This window comes from Chrysemys picta, chromosome 11 (genome assembly GCF_011386835.1).
Source record: "Chrysemys picta bellii isolate R12L10 chromosome 11, ASM1138683v2, whole genome shotgun sequence".
NCBI lineage: Eukaryota > Metazoa > Chordata > Testudines > Emydidae > Chrysemys > Chrysemys picta.
In genome coordinates, this window is record NC_088801.1 from 46,576,819 (window position 1) to 46,590,884 (window position 14,066).

Below are 14,066 nucleotides of genomic sequence, written 5' to 3' on the forward strand. Positions count from 1 at the left end.
CCTCAACAGCATAGAGTCTGTCCAATTGGGGATGGGACCACTCTACCGTGTCCCAGAAAATCACATCTATGTACCTCTCTGCCCCCCTTAGTTCCTCCAGTTCAGCCACTCTGGTCTGAAGAGCCCATACTATGGACTTGTCTACACTGGCAAGCTGTGTTGCCAAAAACTGCCTTTTGGCGACAAAACAGCAAGAGCATACAATGGGACTTTTGTTGCGATAAACGCCCAGTTTTGGCGACAAAAAACATCCACCCCTACAAGAAACTTTTGTTTTTTCCCCTTCCTTTATTGTCAACAAAGAGCTGGTGTAGATACTGCTGATTGTTTTGTCGACAGAACTGGCTTCCGCCTGTATCCCACAATGCTTGCCCTGATTGCTCTGCTCTCTGCTTCCCTGCAGGCATGTGCCCCTCTGCTTTTAAAGCTCCGGAAAGTATCTGTGTGCTGCTCCCTTTGGGGAACAAACAAAGAGCAAATCATTGGACTGCTCCTGTTCTGCCCGGCACTAGGAACACAGCAGCAGGGGGACAGACTGCTGTGCTGCTTTGACATTCCTCAGCACTGAGAGCTCACGGAGCTACAAATGATGCTGTTCTTGGCAGCTGAGGGGGCTGTGGGAGAACTCAGAGAGAATCCCAAGCTGCACAACGATCAGCTCTTCCTTCCCACAACACTGCACTGTGGGATACATACCCATGGTGCATTGCTCACCCTGTTGATGATGGTGTCCCCAGTGTGGACATGATCTGTCGACAGAAGGAGCAAGTGTGAACACCCTTTGGAGATTTTTGCTTTGTCAACAAAACTTGGTAGTGTAGACAAGCCCCTAGTCTCTGAGGGACATAAGTTGCTTGCACACACATGCCACCAAGGCAGGTAATCCTACATGCTGCATTCAATGCAATATACTGGTTACTGCCCACACTGCTGTGGGACTTCTGCCTGCATTATTTCTGCCAAATGTTGCTAGGTTGATTTTTTTGTTTGTTCTTTGTGCGTATGGGGGACGGGCTGGGTTATTGGCCTAAATTTAAAGAATGTTTATTAGGTATATTTGGCTCCCACACTCCCTCACAAAACTCCCATTTGCAGCTCCTGTTCACTAAAATAACTTGCTTTGCATTATGTGACTGAATATAAAAGGGAAGAGAGTGTTGATTTCAAAGAAGGGCAGCCATTACAGTGAAGATTCCTTCCAAATAAAAATAGAGTCGTAGGCAACGGAAGGAAACTGAATTTTTGAAAATTGTGTCTATTTCTTGAAATATGGGCATTGAAAATGCAGACTTTCAGAACTTTTTCATGACAGTTAGTATATGATTCTGTAAGCATGAAATATTCTAATTCAGATAAGTCTGACTAGGAGCTGGTGGAATAATTTATTGAATAAGTATTGTGATATTTTGAGAATGAATTGTCTGATTTTATTTGAATTCACTCAGCTCTATTAAAGTTCCCAAGGGATTCTATTGAAAAATTGTATTGGTGAGGCTTACTTGTGAAATGGACAACATCCAAAAATTATGCCTCAGTAAATTGGACATAGTGGTTGCCAGACACAAACTGACTAATCCTGCTGTCTGATGCACTCTTATTTTCAACTCCATCTTTAAGATGTACATCTTTCTAGGACCTAAGTAAATTCAATTCGGTATCTAGCCAAAATTGTTATTCCAAAAGGCCTGTTGTGGCCACAGGAGCTATTTTCCGCTTCTTGACTATTTCAGCATCATTTGGATCTTTACTCTGTTAAAAATGACATCTTCTGAAGGGTATTTGAGTAATGGACAAAGAGGAAGAGTGGTGCTGAGGTAGAGACTGGACTGGGAATCAGGCTATAATGTAGGTGTAGCGGGGTGGTTACCCACTCCTGCCCTGAGGGGTTTAAAACAGCCCTGGAGGAGGGCTGTGGAAGGGCAGGATGCCTGGATTGATTGGGAGGAAGCAGGCTCAGCTGCGGCCATGCCCCAATCAGGGCCCAGCTGGCCCTATAAAGGTTTGAGCCAGGAGCTCAAGCAGACAGTCTCTCTGTGTTCAGAGAGAGAAGGGCCTGGCTGCAGGGAGCTTAACTAAGTGCCTAGAGTGGAGCAGGGCTGGAGAAAGGCCTAGGAAAGCCCCAGGCTGCAGGCCTGGTAAGGCCTATTAGGTACTGGGTTGCAGGGGCAGCCCATGGGTAGGCAGAGGCAGCAGATCTGAACCCCTTTGCCTGTGATGAGTGGCTGATACTGCAGTCTGCCCCAGTGAACGGGGGCTAGATGGAGAGTGGGCAGTAGCCAAGACTGAGGTTAAGTGGGGATAGTGGGTGGGGGTTCCCCTGGGAGGGGGCGACCCAGAACTGTGGGGGTACTGCCAGGGGGCAGCACCCAGAGAAAGAGGCACCGGGGTCCTGGGAGGGACATGGGGCCAGTGGCAAGGAGGATCACCAGCCTGCAGAGGGCGCTCCAAGGCTGGCAGAGCTAATTCCTGAGGACAATCAGCAGGAGGCACCGCAGGGGTGAGTCTGAATTGTTGCAGTAGGTTATATTCCTAGTGCTGCCTGTGTGACCTTGAGTAACTCACTTAACTCCTGGGTGCAGCTCAGATTCCCTATCTACGTAGGAATGTGAAAAGTGTCATGTCAGTTTCTTCTTTTTGTTTAAAAAGCCTCCACAGTTTACTATTTTCAATCATCCACTCATTACTACTTCTCAGAGGAGAAGACAAGAGAGCAGGGGGCTTGAAGTTACAGCCCTTCTAACAGAGAAGCAGTAAGTATTATTCCATAGTGAAATCTTTCATACAGTCTCATTATCAGACTTATGACAATGAAAGCACATCCGATGTCAATTAAAGATAATTCACCTTCAGATTACTCACCAAGCTTTTCCAGGCACCTATCTAGGTCTTTTGTACACCATCTGCGTTTCTCCAAGGGACTTCTTCTGTGACACAAATCCAATATTTTCTGGAACATCCAAATGGTCACATACTTTTGATGACTCCAAATTGTAAACTATACATTATGCATGGTTTCATATAAAGGTTTACAGAGAGGATCTGGAAATCTTCCATCTGAGACTCATATAAACACTGGCTGTTCCTGGAACTATTTAAAAAAGTTATTTCCCTTCTTCCTCACAGAAAAATAAGGCTGGAGCATTTCACTAATCTCACCTGATAAAACATTTGCAGGAGGGATTCAGTCACTCATGGACAATCCTGTAAGATAACCTTATGTCATCCTGTACTGTGGACTGCTGCAGCAAAACATTTCTCTAAACCCATCACCTACAAGTACCAATGGAAAACTTAAGTGCCAAGTCATCTTCATCTAAACATTTAACGGTTATGTTATCTGGTGAAAAGGGGTACGTTCAGCTGGAGCTATTACAGTATGTTTGGACTCCTAGCAATGCTTGGTTTCTTTTTAACCAAATAAAGTGCGTTATTCATACTCTATCAATGCAATGATGACAACAGCTTTTGTGATGTAGTTTTAAAGTATCTTTGTTCCATGTCTTACATGGGCCTTCAAAAAGTGCTAACAAAATCAAAATCTGAGGCAAATGTTTTTGCAAGTCCAGTTTGAATGGTTTTGGATGTGATATCTTTCTTCTCGTTTTCTGCATTAGTCCCAGATGGCCCCTTCACCTCTATTTCTTTATCACCGCCTCTTCCCCACTAATCACCTCAGTATAGATCTAGGCCAGGCCGGAATAGACCAGACTTGAGGATTCCGGAATGTTAGATAAGCATCCAGACTCTGGGCTGCAAAAGTCAGCTCAGATTTTCTTTGTTCACGATTGAAATGCAACTCAAAGCTCCCTCAAGTTTAACCTAGGAGACCTCCACCCTATCCTGATAAAACTGAATGAGGTAAAATATTACATACTAGTTATTGTCATTGGTAATATTGCACCCTGACACCCTGCATAGTTGAGACTGATCAAGGTACTCGGTCAAGAAGAAACAGTCAGCGTCTTTATCTGGTTCCAAAGTCACATAACACTGATGATAATAGTATGCGCTCCAAGGCTGATGTACAAGGGGGGGGGGGTTCCCCAGATGAGATCCAAGGCTGTTCCCATAGCCCTCTCCATAAGGCATTTCCTGTGGTGGAGAGTCTGGTTCTCTCAAGTATGGGCAGGAAAAGACGCAGATACTGCACCTGGATGCAATGTAGGCTTCCCCCAAGCAGTATAAATAGCACTGGTGCTCATCACTGATGGAAAAAGAGCAGGGGCAGGAAGCACAGGTTTTGAACCCTGGCATATTTGGCATAAGCCAGAACCCAGGCCTGAGTACTGGGGTGGGGGTGGGAAAGGGGAGTTCAGCAGGAAACACCACCAAAGCAGCATCCCAAGTCTTGAATCTGCTATGAAGAAGGAAAATCAAACAAACAAAAATAATAAATCTAAGCTACGAATAATACTAAGGATATTTTTGTAAAGTTTTGGGAAGTGTGTCACTAGGATGATAGGAGAGTAGAAGCTCCAACTCGGCCCATGTGGCGGTGTAAACAAACTGGAGATGCTAGTTGCCTACCGCGCCCTTTATCACCTCGAGCGAAACCATGAGGCAGCATAGGGCACATGCACAGATTGTCAAACAGTACTACTTTCATAAGCTTCGGCTCCAGGCGCATGCGCATAACCCTCAGTGGAATACAATAGGGACCACTCGAAAAAGAAATAACCCTTTTCAGCAGTTTTAAACCTACTGAAAAGGAGTCTACATCTTTGGAATTTGATAATCCAGGTAAATCACAAAGACAAAACTCTCCTGAAGATTAGAATTTGAAGTGATATGGGTAAGTGGCCAAGTCCATGACATGCCTAAAATCTATCATCTGTTACATATTTTTCTGGTCAACATTGGTTTACACAGAAAATAAAGGCAAGAGAGGGGAAAGGTGAGGATGTGTGTACTGTTCCTTTCAGTCTACATCAGGAACCTACACAGAAGGAGGTAGGTAAGGTTCTAGACAGTGACTTTACAGTGAAGCAGAGAAACGGGTTTTAGGACCAGTACAGTTTTCCATAAAGGGTCTTGTTTAGTGTTAGAATAAAGCAACTCTTGTGGGGGAGAGGGGGTCTTTACCATTGGCTTATGACTGTTTTAGTTAGTTATTTAAAATGAATTGACTCCTTTTTGACCCAAGTAGCTAGTCAAAATTCAGGGCCCTGGGATGTTCCAGTTGGGAGTAGAAATTGACAATGGAGTCAGGTATTTTCTCTGATGCAATTTTGTTTATTTACAAGGAATGTACACAATTCTGTTTCTCTGACTGCAGGAGGAACCCAAGGCAAAGGGGTAGTTTCTTAGCTTTCATGCTCAAGCGTTTTTTCAGTCAGCACCCCAAACCCAGAACTTCTCTAGGGTGACCTTGCTTACACTGCTCAGCAAATACCCCTCCATCCAAACCTCCTGGGTGGATTCATGTAGCCTTTTGTTTTAGGTGAGGGATTGTGATTGGCATATCCTTACAGTTATGTTAGTTGAGGGATGTGTTCACATCCACCAATCTCAATGGAGGTTTGAACTCAACCCATAACAAGATTTCACCCAGCTCACAACAGGATCATTGCATGAAGCTCACTAAAAATAAAAATCAACCCACAGAAAAACCCTTGATCCAAAAATCCCCAAATTCTGGACCAAGATCTAAATGTGGTGGCTTTATAGTTCATCTTCAATTGCTAAAGCACAAAAAAGTAGCAACTCATGGATTCAAGACACAAGGAAATTGGGTAAACTCAACTTGCCAAACTGGCTCTGAGTTGAGTGTCTAGCAAAAACCCTGGTAACTCACTTACTTGTATTTGATTTGGCAATTAAAATCTACTATCTATCATCAGCAGTGCATATGTAAAATACATCAAGTGCCGGGGATCACTTTTTCCCCTTAATTTGTTCAAATTCCACTTGCATTTCCTTGCTTTCCTCTTTAACACCAAGAGCTCCACAAGGTCACCAGACAAGACATCAGCGCTGATTTTTAAGACAACCAAAGCATTTTCTTTCCTTGAATATTCCTTAGATGCAGAAGCTGTTTTTCCCCCTACGGTCTCCATAGATACGGTAAGTCTTGTTATTAACCAGAGTGATAGCCTGTAAATTACAAAGAAAATACATCACCAGTACTCAATTAATATTCCATCCTATTCCTGTTTACACAATAGTACCACTTTCATTCTATTTAACAATGGATGGTTGGGGATGGAGCAATTAAGGCATTGTCAATAAACACTGCTTTCTAAATGGAGATTTTCACACTGTGATTCAAAGACAAAAGCCTAGAAGGTCAGATATCAAATAATATTACTACTGCTTAATGCGCTGAGCAAAGCAAACAATTACTGCTTGGGGGGGGGGGGGGGAATGCTTGTCTGGAGACTGAATTAAAGCATCATTTTATCTGAGCATTTAACTAAATTGAATTTTAATCCAGAAAACCTAACCAACCAAAGCAGTCCACATTTCAGGAAAGAAGAGCCCATTATTCCATCTTCAAATTATGTGAACCATCTTTGGAACTATGCATCCAAATTAAAAAAGACTAAAGAATCCCCAAGGCTCTTTTCTTAAGAGCAAAATAGATGAGCTAATAACTGTCACTGGTTTAAAATTTATGGGCCCAACACTAGCATTCTAGGCTATGTGTAACTCAGACCCCGTTTAACTGTTTTCACATATATTAAAGGATTTGAATATTTCTGAACATGTGACATGGAGCTTTTTTTAACCTCATCCACAAACATTTAGACTAAGGCCTAGTCTAAACTACAAAGTTAGTTGACATAAGTCAACTTGTCAAGCTAGCTGTGCATGTGTCGACACCAAAATTTCGTCTCACACTGATGTAAGCGCCCAATTACAGTGATGCAATAACACCTCCTCAAATGGCACAGAGCCATGGTTGACCTATTTAGGTTCACACAGACCGACCTACTTAGGTTCACTGTATTATTTATGTGGACCGTAACAATCTTCAGTAGCTGTCCCGCACTGCCCCTGCCTCTGAGACAATGGCAACTCCATTCACAATTTTGAACTCCACTGCCCAGGGAGTAACAAAGACCTGAAGCTCCCTCCCTACCCCCCCCCACCCCCCCACACACTTAAACCCTCCTGTGTTTTTGAAATGTCTTTTCCTGATTGCCCATCTTAGTGTGTACACCTAGCAGCTCAACTTGATGTGAACACAACAGCAAAATGAGGACAGACAAACACATGGAATTAAGCAGTAGGGTGCAATTTTATTATACTTTAACACAGGGGAGAGGTGCTACGTCCCCATCACCCATACTCCCCTATACCAGGCATTTAATTGGTTGCAGTGAGGGGTTTAAGGGCTCCTTACCATATAACCAATAATATGGGATAGGCTCAACTCAGCCTACTCCCAGGACTCCACTCAGTCTGAGTCCTAGCACCAGGGCTGGCTCTAGGCACCAGTAAAACAAGCTGGTGCTTGGGGCGGCACATTTTTAGGGGCAGCATAGCCAGCGCCAGAATGCCGCCTCTAAAAATGTGCACTGGCCACCCTAGCTCACCTCCGCTGCTGGCGCTCGCGTGCCGCTGCTCCCCCTCTCTCCCAGGCTCTCAAACCTGGGAGGGAGGGGGAGATCCCGAGCGGCCGCGGCGCGCAAAACAGCTGATTCGCATGCCGCTGCTCCCCCTCCCTCCCAGGTTTGAGAGCCTGGGAGGGAGGGGGAGACCCCGAGTGGCCACGGCGCACGCGCTGCTTCTTCCTCTCCCTCCCTCCCTCCCTCCTAGGCTTGAGAGCCTGGGGGGAGGAGGCAGGGCTGGGGATTTGGGGAAGGGGTGGAGCTGAGGTGGGGCCGTGGGTGGGGTAAGAAAAAAATGGGGGGGGGGACGGCCAAAATTGTTTCTGCTTGGGGCGGCAAAAATCCTAGAGCCGGCCCTGCCTAGCACCCTCCCCCCAGGAAGGGGAGAAAGGGTGCAGCAGACTGGGGTCCTCAACCTGCGAGGGCCACAAGATCTGACCTCAGCCCCTGAAGGCCACAAGGTCTCACCCCATCACATGAGCCCAAGGACCACTACCAAAATCCCTCTGGGAACTCTTTATTTTATTCTCTTAACCGCACTGGAAATCAGCCACAAGTTACGATGAACAACCAACAATAAGCCAGTACCTCCATTAAGTACTGAGCGCATTCCTACTCAAGCCACTGTGGCTTGAAGGTGCTGCAAGGAAGGCAAAAAAACCCTCCCTGGTTCTCTACCATTTGTCCCCTGGGAGAAAAAATTTCTTCCTGACCCTCTAAACAAGTGATCAGCTAGATCTACAGCATCTGTCTGGCTGGGTCCCATTCCTAATTCAGGTGGGTTAGTGTGGGCTGCTGGAGCAGAGCTAAAGAGGTTCCTAATGGCCCCTGCACTGGGCTAAATCCTGGGAGCTGGGGAATGCTGGCCAATCAGCACCTCTCTCCCACAGCTGACCAATGGGTGCTAGAGACTCCCAGGGGGAGGAGCTACCTACTTGCCTGTTGGTGAGTGTCTCCATCCTTTGCTACTGGGACTATTCCCCTTTTACTGCTGGCCTCATCAAGTTCCCCCACCCACTGATGTGGGTGAATCCATCCATGCCGGCTCTATGCACACAGAGCTACTAGATGCACTCCTGCCTGGAGCAGGCAAAACATCTTGGATATCCCCACCTGTCAGAAAGAGAGGCTGGGCAAGCACAGATATGTAAAAGCTAGTGATGCTGAAACAGGGACACAGCAGGGAGGAGCAGCGCTGCCATGTGAAAGCAAAGGCGCTTCAGAGATACCAGAGCTTCGAGGAAGGGTGACAAGAAATCTGGTGCTGCCCCACACATCTGCCCCTTTTACAACAGACTGCATGCCATATATGTCCGTGACCTCACTAACACCTGGCTTACAACTGTGGACTTTTGCAGGAACCTCAAGCAGAAACTTCTTGTGTGAACAGCAAGGAGGAGAAGGGGGTGAGGGAGAGACAAACCACGCTGAGAGCCAGGAGCTGCTTAAAATTCCACCAGAGTCCTGCCAGTCCTAGCAGGGGAGTGCAGATGAGCCTGCTGATGAAGGGTAAGGGAGCTCGGGTAAACATGTACATGGTTTATTCCTTAATTTTTTAAAAAAGAATTGTTGCCCCAAACCCCATCTCCTTCCCTCTGCCTTTCTTCTCCAATAAAAAAAATTGTACCCATCCCATCTGTAAGCTTAAAGAACAAAGGCATAGACTTTTCATTGCTTATTTTACAGGTTAGGGGGGGAAATTAAATAGCAGTATGGCAGTCTGATTACATAATCCACATTAGTGTCCTGTGCTCGGATGGATGTAGATCAAACAGAGACACAGCATCCACTTTTCCATTCTTTGGTTTGTTCAGCAAGGCGGGGGGGGACCATGAGGTGTGCTTTTTTTTTTTTTTTTAATCTTGATAAGAATGTCCCTTTTGTCTTCTTGAGAGATCTCGATGAAACTTTTAGGAACATACTCTGCAATCCTCTCCTGAATGTTTCTAGGACTAGCAGCCTTCTTTCTTCCACTCCTGATACGAGACTTTCCTATGCCAATCTGTGAGGAGTTTGGCTGGCACCATTGCAGTAAAGAATCTAGCAGGATACAGGCCTAAGTGGCTTCAGGATGCCAGTAGCAGCTGGGTTCTCTGTGCCTTTGTCACCCGCAGGAGTGAGAGATCACCCAAAATCTCCACCTCTGTCCAAATACTGCCAATATTCATTGCACTTTCCTTATACTCATACCTGCAGAGGGGTGCCCAGCATTTACAGGTGCCATGCAACAGAACACCTGCCCTTCCCCACGAGACTAGCCTGATTTGGTTTGCGCTGCAGAGCAGCGCAGTACTAAGGTATTCCAAAGCTAAAGTCACAATGAGTAAGTTTTATTTAAAGTATTTACAAGTATGATGTAGGGGAATTTGGACACTTATCTTTTCCCTTTCCACTGTGACTGTAAATATAATGCTCTTTCTCTGTTTTAATCAGCAGTCTCCGGCCTGGGGGCCTTGAGAGGTTCCCGCTCCATGCCTGCTGAATATCTAACCCTGCTCGGGAGGAAAAAGAAGAGGACTAGGACCATGAACAAGGACAAGAGGCCTTGGACCATGAACACAGAGCTTAGAGAGACAATATGACCATGACGTAGGAGAAGGACCAATAATGGAAAGAGCAGTTGCTGCAGGAGAGGTGACAGGACTAAGAGGCACATTGGAAAATGCACCAGGACATTGTAGGTTTGCAATAAACTCATATGTTGCAGAGCATTATTGACCTACCTGCCCAAAGACCCTGGACTCAGAAGCCTTTCCAATCCTTGGAGAACATCATGGCTGGTGATCCCTATGGCCCCAACATACCAGGTGGCAGCATGGTGTACATCCATAACCCTTCCACTCCATGCTGGGGGACAAAAAGGAGAAAAACAGCTACATATATCCGTTGGTATGTGTAGCTACAACCTACTATGTTGCAATAGGTTTAAATACATGACCATAAATGTTCAATTCCATTTTTACTTGTGGTTTTAGAGTATGGTTCACCCTGTTACCATGCTGGTAAAAGATTTTTAACCTGGTGTGTTTCTTTGCACACAATAAAGTTCTATTTTTGGAAACTCAGTGTCTTTATTAGTTTATACCAAGCAATACACTATTCATAGCAGGAGGCAATTACCCATCACTATTTAATCTTCATACACAAGAGATGCTATTTTCATAAAAACAGACAACCCTACTGTGCCAGATTGTTAAAATGTTTTTAAGGCATCCCTCAGCTGGATAGCTCAATGGTTGGCTCTTCTAATAGTCCTTGTGTCTGGCTAATCAAATTCCATCGACAGCCAGTCCCCCCAGGTCCCTCCACCATGGTGGTAGCTCTTCCTCTTTTGCCTCCTAGATATAATGCAATACACAACATGCAGCTATAACCATGATGATGTTTGGATCTTAGCAAGACAATCTACTGAGTAAACAGCTCCAGAATCCCTTCAATCTACCAAAAGCACATTCAACCGGCATTCTGCACCTGCTGAACCTGTAGCTGAATCCTTCTTTAGTGCTGTTGAGGTTGCTAGTGTATGGCTTTACGAGCCAGGGGAACAAATGGTTAGCTGGGTCTCCCGGAATCACTACTGGCATTTCAGTATCGCCAACAGTAATCTGCTGGTTGGTAAGAATGTCTCTGCTTGCAGCTTTTTGAAAACTGCTGTGTTCTTAAAGATGTGAGCATCATCCACTTTCCCTGACCAGCCCACTCGGATATCAGTGACATGTCCCCGGCCATCCACTGGCACTTGCACAACCATAGAAAAGTAGCCCTTTTGGTTGTGGCATGGTGGGCTGATGCCAGAATAGGGAAGTGTGCACCATTTATCACCCCACTGCGTTCCGGAACCCCACTGCTGCAAATCCAGCCACAATTTCTTGTATATTACCAAGACTCTCAGTTCTATGTAGCAGGAGACACTTAGTGGCCTTACACACTTGGATGACAACCGCCAACACTGGATTTTCCAACTCCAAACCGATTGCCCATTGACCAATAGCAATCCAGTATTGCAAGCTTCTAGAGCATGATCACCACTCACTTCTCATTTTGGTGTCCCTGTGCTGGAGATCTGGGTGAGCTCAGCACAAGATCCTGGAACGTGGCCTTTAACATCCAGAAGTTCTTAGGCACTGCTAGTGAATTCCAATTCTGCATTATAATATGGTCCCATCAGTCAGTGCTCATTTCTTGGGCCCAGAAGCATTGATCCACTGTGTGGAGTTGTGGAGCAGCAACCTGGCATTTTTTTCTGCTGTATCCATCATCATCATCCAGTTATTGCGCTTGAACATCTCCCCATCTTCTTCATTGCAGTCCCAGTTGTAGCAGTACTCATTCACATCCTGCAAATACAGGAGAATGGTGCATCCTGTTTTAGCAATCCTCATGAGACTTGCACTGAACTGTGAGGGGTCTGTGCTTCTGAAAAGCGTGAGACTGGGGGAATTTTTTTTTTTAAATGACATGAAAATTTGGGATGGTTGGAACTTAACCCCTAGTTCCCAGAAATCTCTGAGCAAATCTCTGGTGTCCCACAAAGCATTGAGAAAATGTCACACAAGACATTAAACCAGATAGCGGCACCACATTTTGCATTGATGCTAGCACTCATGGTGAGAAAGCACAGTGCTGATACAAGCATCCATGCGCCTGAGTGATATACAAAAGTTAGCAGCTGTACGATGATGTAATTTATGTCAACTGCTCTTTGTAGCATAGACATTGCCTGACGTTTTGAAAGGCACATAAAAGAGCTAGGTGCCCAACTCCCATTGAATTTAGGCCCTTTTTGAAAATTCAAGCTTTCATTAATTAGGTTATTAAACTATTTTAATTCACTAATGTCATAAAATATTGATTCAGGGCCTAGATGGCCAGACTGCAGGTGCAGACCCCTCCATGGTTACAGCAAGAACTGGACAGAAACTACTTTGGGACCAGTCAAATTCTGTTGAGAGAGTGACAGTTCTATGGGGGCATAAATACCTTTAATGGAGATGGCAGATGCTCTACAAACACACACACACACAGCACCAAAGGAGGGTGGATCTCTCTGGAGCACTCCCAGTTATTAGGAATAGCTGAGAGAATCACAAGCCTAGCTCTATCTCAGACCCCATGTTTCATAGCAGAGTTTGGTCAGGTGACATACCTTTCCATCAGGTATAGTTTACTTTGGAAGAGTCCCCTTCCCATTCTTTCATAATGTAAAATACCTGAAGAAGGCATTGCCAATTTTTAATTTTTTCTATTTGTGTTAAGCCTTAAACTTAGGAGAAATCCCTCACTGCTACTTCACCTCATTCTCCACCAGACTGTGCTCCAGGACCATCAAGAAACAAACATCCCACAGAGAACACTACATGTGTACTGTCAGGGACTATTCTGCCGGTTTACAGCTGGTGCTAGCACCACCCCCCTGGGCTCGGTGCTGCTTCCCATCACTCATCAGGGGTCTTTGGAAGCAAACTGTACACTGCCCTAACTTACACTGGGAGCCGGCAGGCTCCTGAATAGCTCCAAAATGCTGGTGGTTGAAAGGTGGCTTTGGAACACAAAAGTGACACGGCCACCGTGGCCCTTCCCATCCATCTCTGCACCCAATGCAGGGACAGGGCAACAGATAATTGGACCCATAGAAAATAAACATGTATCCAAAACCCAGAGACTTCATATGCAAAAGTGAGCCTGGCTACATTTGCTTTGGGAATAACTGAGTTTCCTAATGTTTGTGTGGTTAAAATCTCAACCATGTTATACTGACAGTTGTTTTCATTTAAATTTCTCTCTAAATGGGTCCACCACCAGTGGGCAGATATTACTATGGTAACTAAGCACAAATGGAGGAACTGCTCTGCAAGTTGTTAGGCAACACTACGCTATCAGCTGCTGATGTTGTTTAAGTCTATTGTATAGTTCATGCTAGCTGGAGTCATCTAATTAGACAAAAAAGAAAGCACTTGATTGGGAAAACGATGCTGGAGACAGGCTGTCTTTGAGGGGGGGGAAAGAAATTTAAGAAGAATGACAATAAAGAACCAACAAGATGGAATAAAACAGACGGGTGGCTTTTTTCCCTTTAGAAAGATGATAATAAAAACAATATTTTAGTAAATCAGTTTCTAAAGTGCCAGGTGTGAGGAAAATCAAAAGGTAATGCTTTATCTAAATGAATAGAAGATCACATTACAGAATCTTAAACTGTGTCTGAATGTATAATTAAGGGGGATTCACCTGCCATATTCACCTGTTTGATCCAGGCCAGCCTAATAGTTTTAACCTTGACAAATCTGGTGGCCTCAGAATTTAAACCAAGAATTTAATGGAGGTGTAGACTAGCATTTCATGATATGCTCCTTAGGGGTGGTCCCTCCAGGCGGGGAACTAAAGCATGTTGTCAGAGAAGTGTGGATAAGTTTGCACTGCTGCTGTCTGTGCTGTGCTTGTTCGGAGGAAAAATCCAGCGCTTCCCCAGCCTGTCATTTTGGCACTATGAGCATTAAACTCAAACCAATGTTT

General features: G+C 45.0%; 2 long non-coding RNA genes across 2 annotated transcripts; one reads left to right on the forward strand and one right to left on the reverse strand.

Moving 5' to 3' along the window:
• Positions 1-1,974: 1,974 nt before the first annotated feature.
• LOC135974265 (uncharacterized) lies at positions 1,975-10,282 on the forward strand. The gene is made up of 3 exons (XR_010591483.1): positions 1,975-2,497; positions 8,912-9,062; positions 9,987-10,282. It is a non-coding gene; the product is annotated as an uncharacterized LOC135974265 (long non-coding RNA).
• Positions 5,222-11,884, reverse strand: LOC135974264 (uncharacterized). The gene is made up of 3 exons (XR_010591482.1): positions 11,587-11,884; positions 10,277-10,400; positions 5,222-6,093 (listed from the first exon to the last, which is right to left on the reverse strand). It is a non-coding gene; the product is annotated as an uncharacterized LOC135974264 (long non-coding RNA).
• Positions 11,885-14,066: the final 2,182 nt, after the last annotated feature.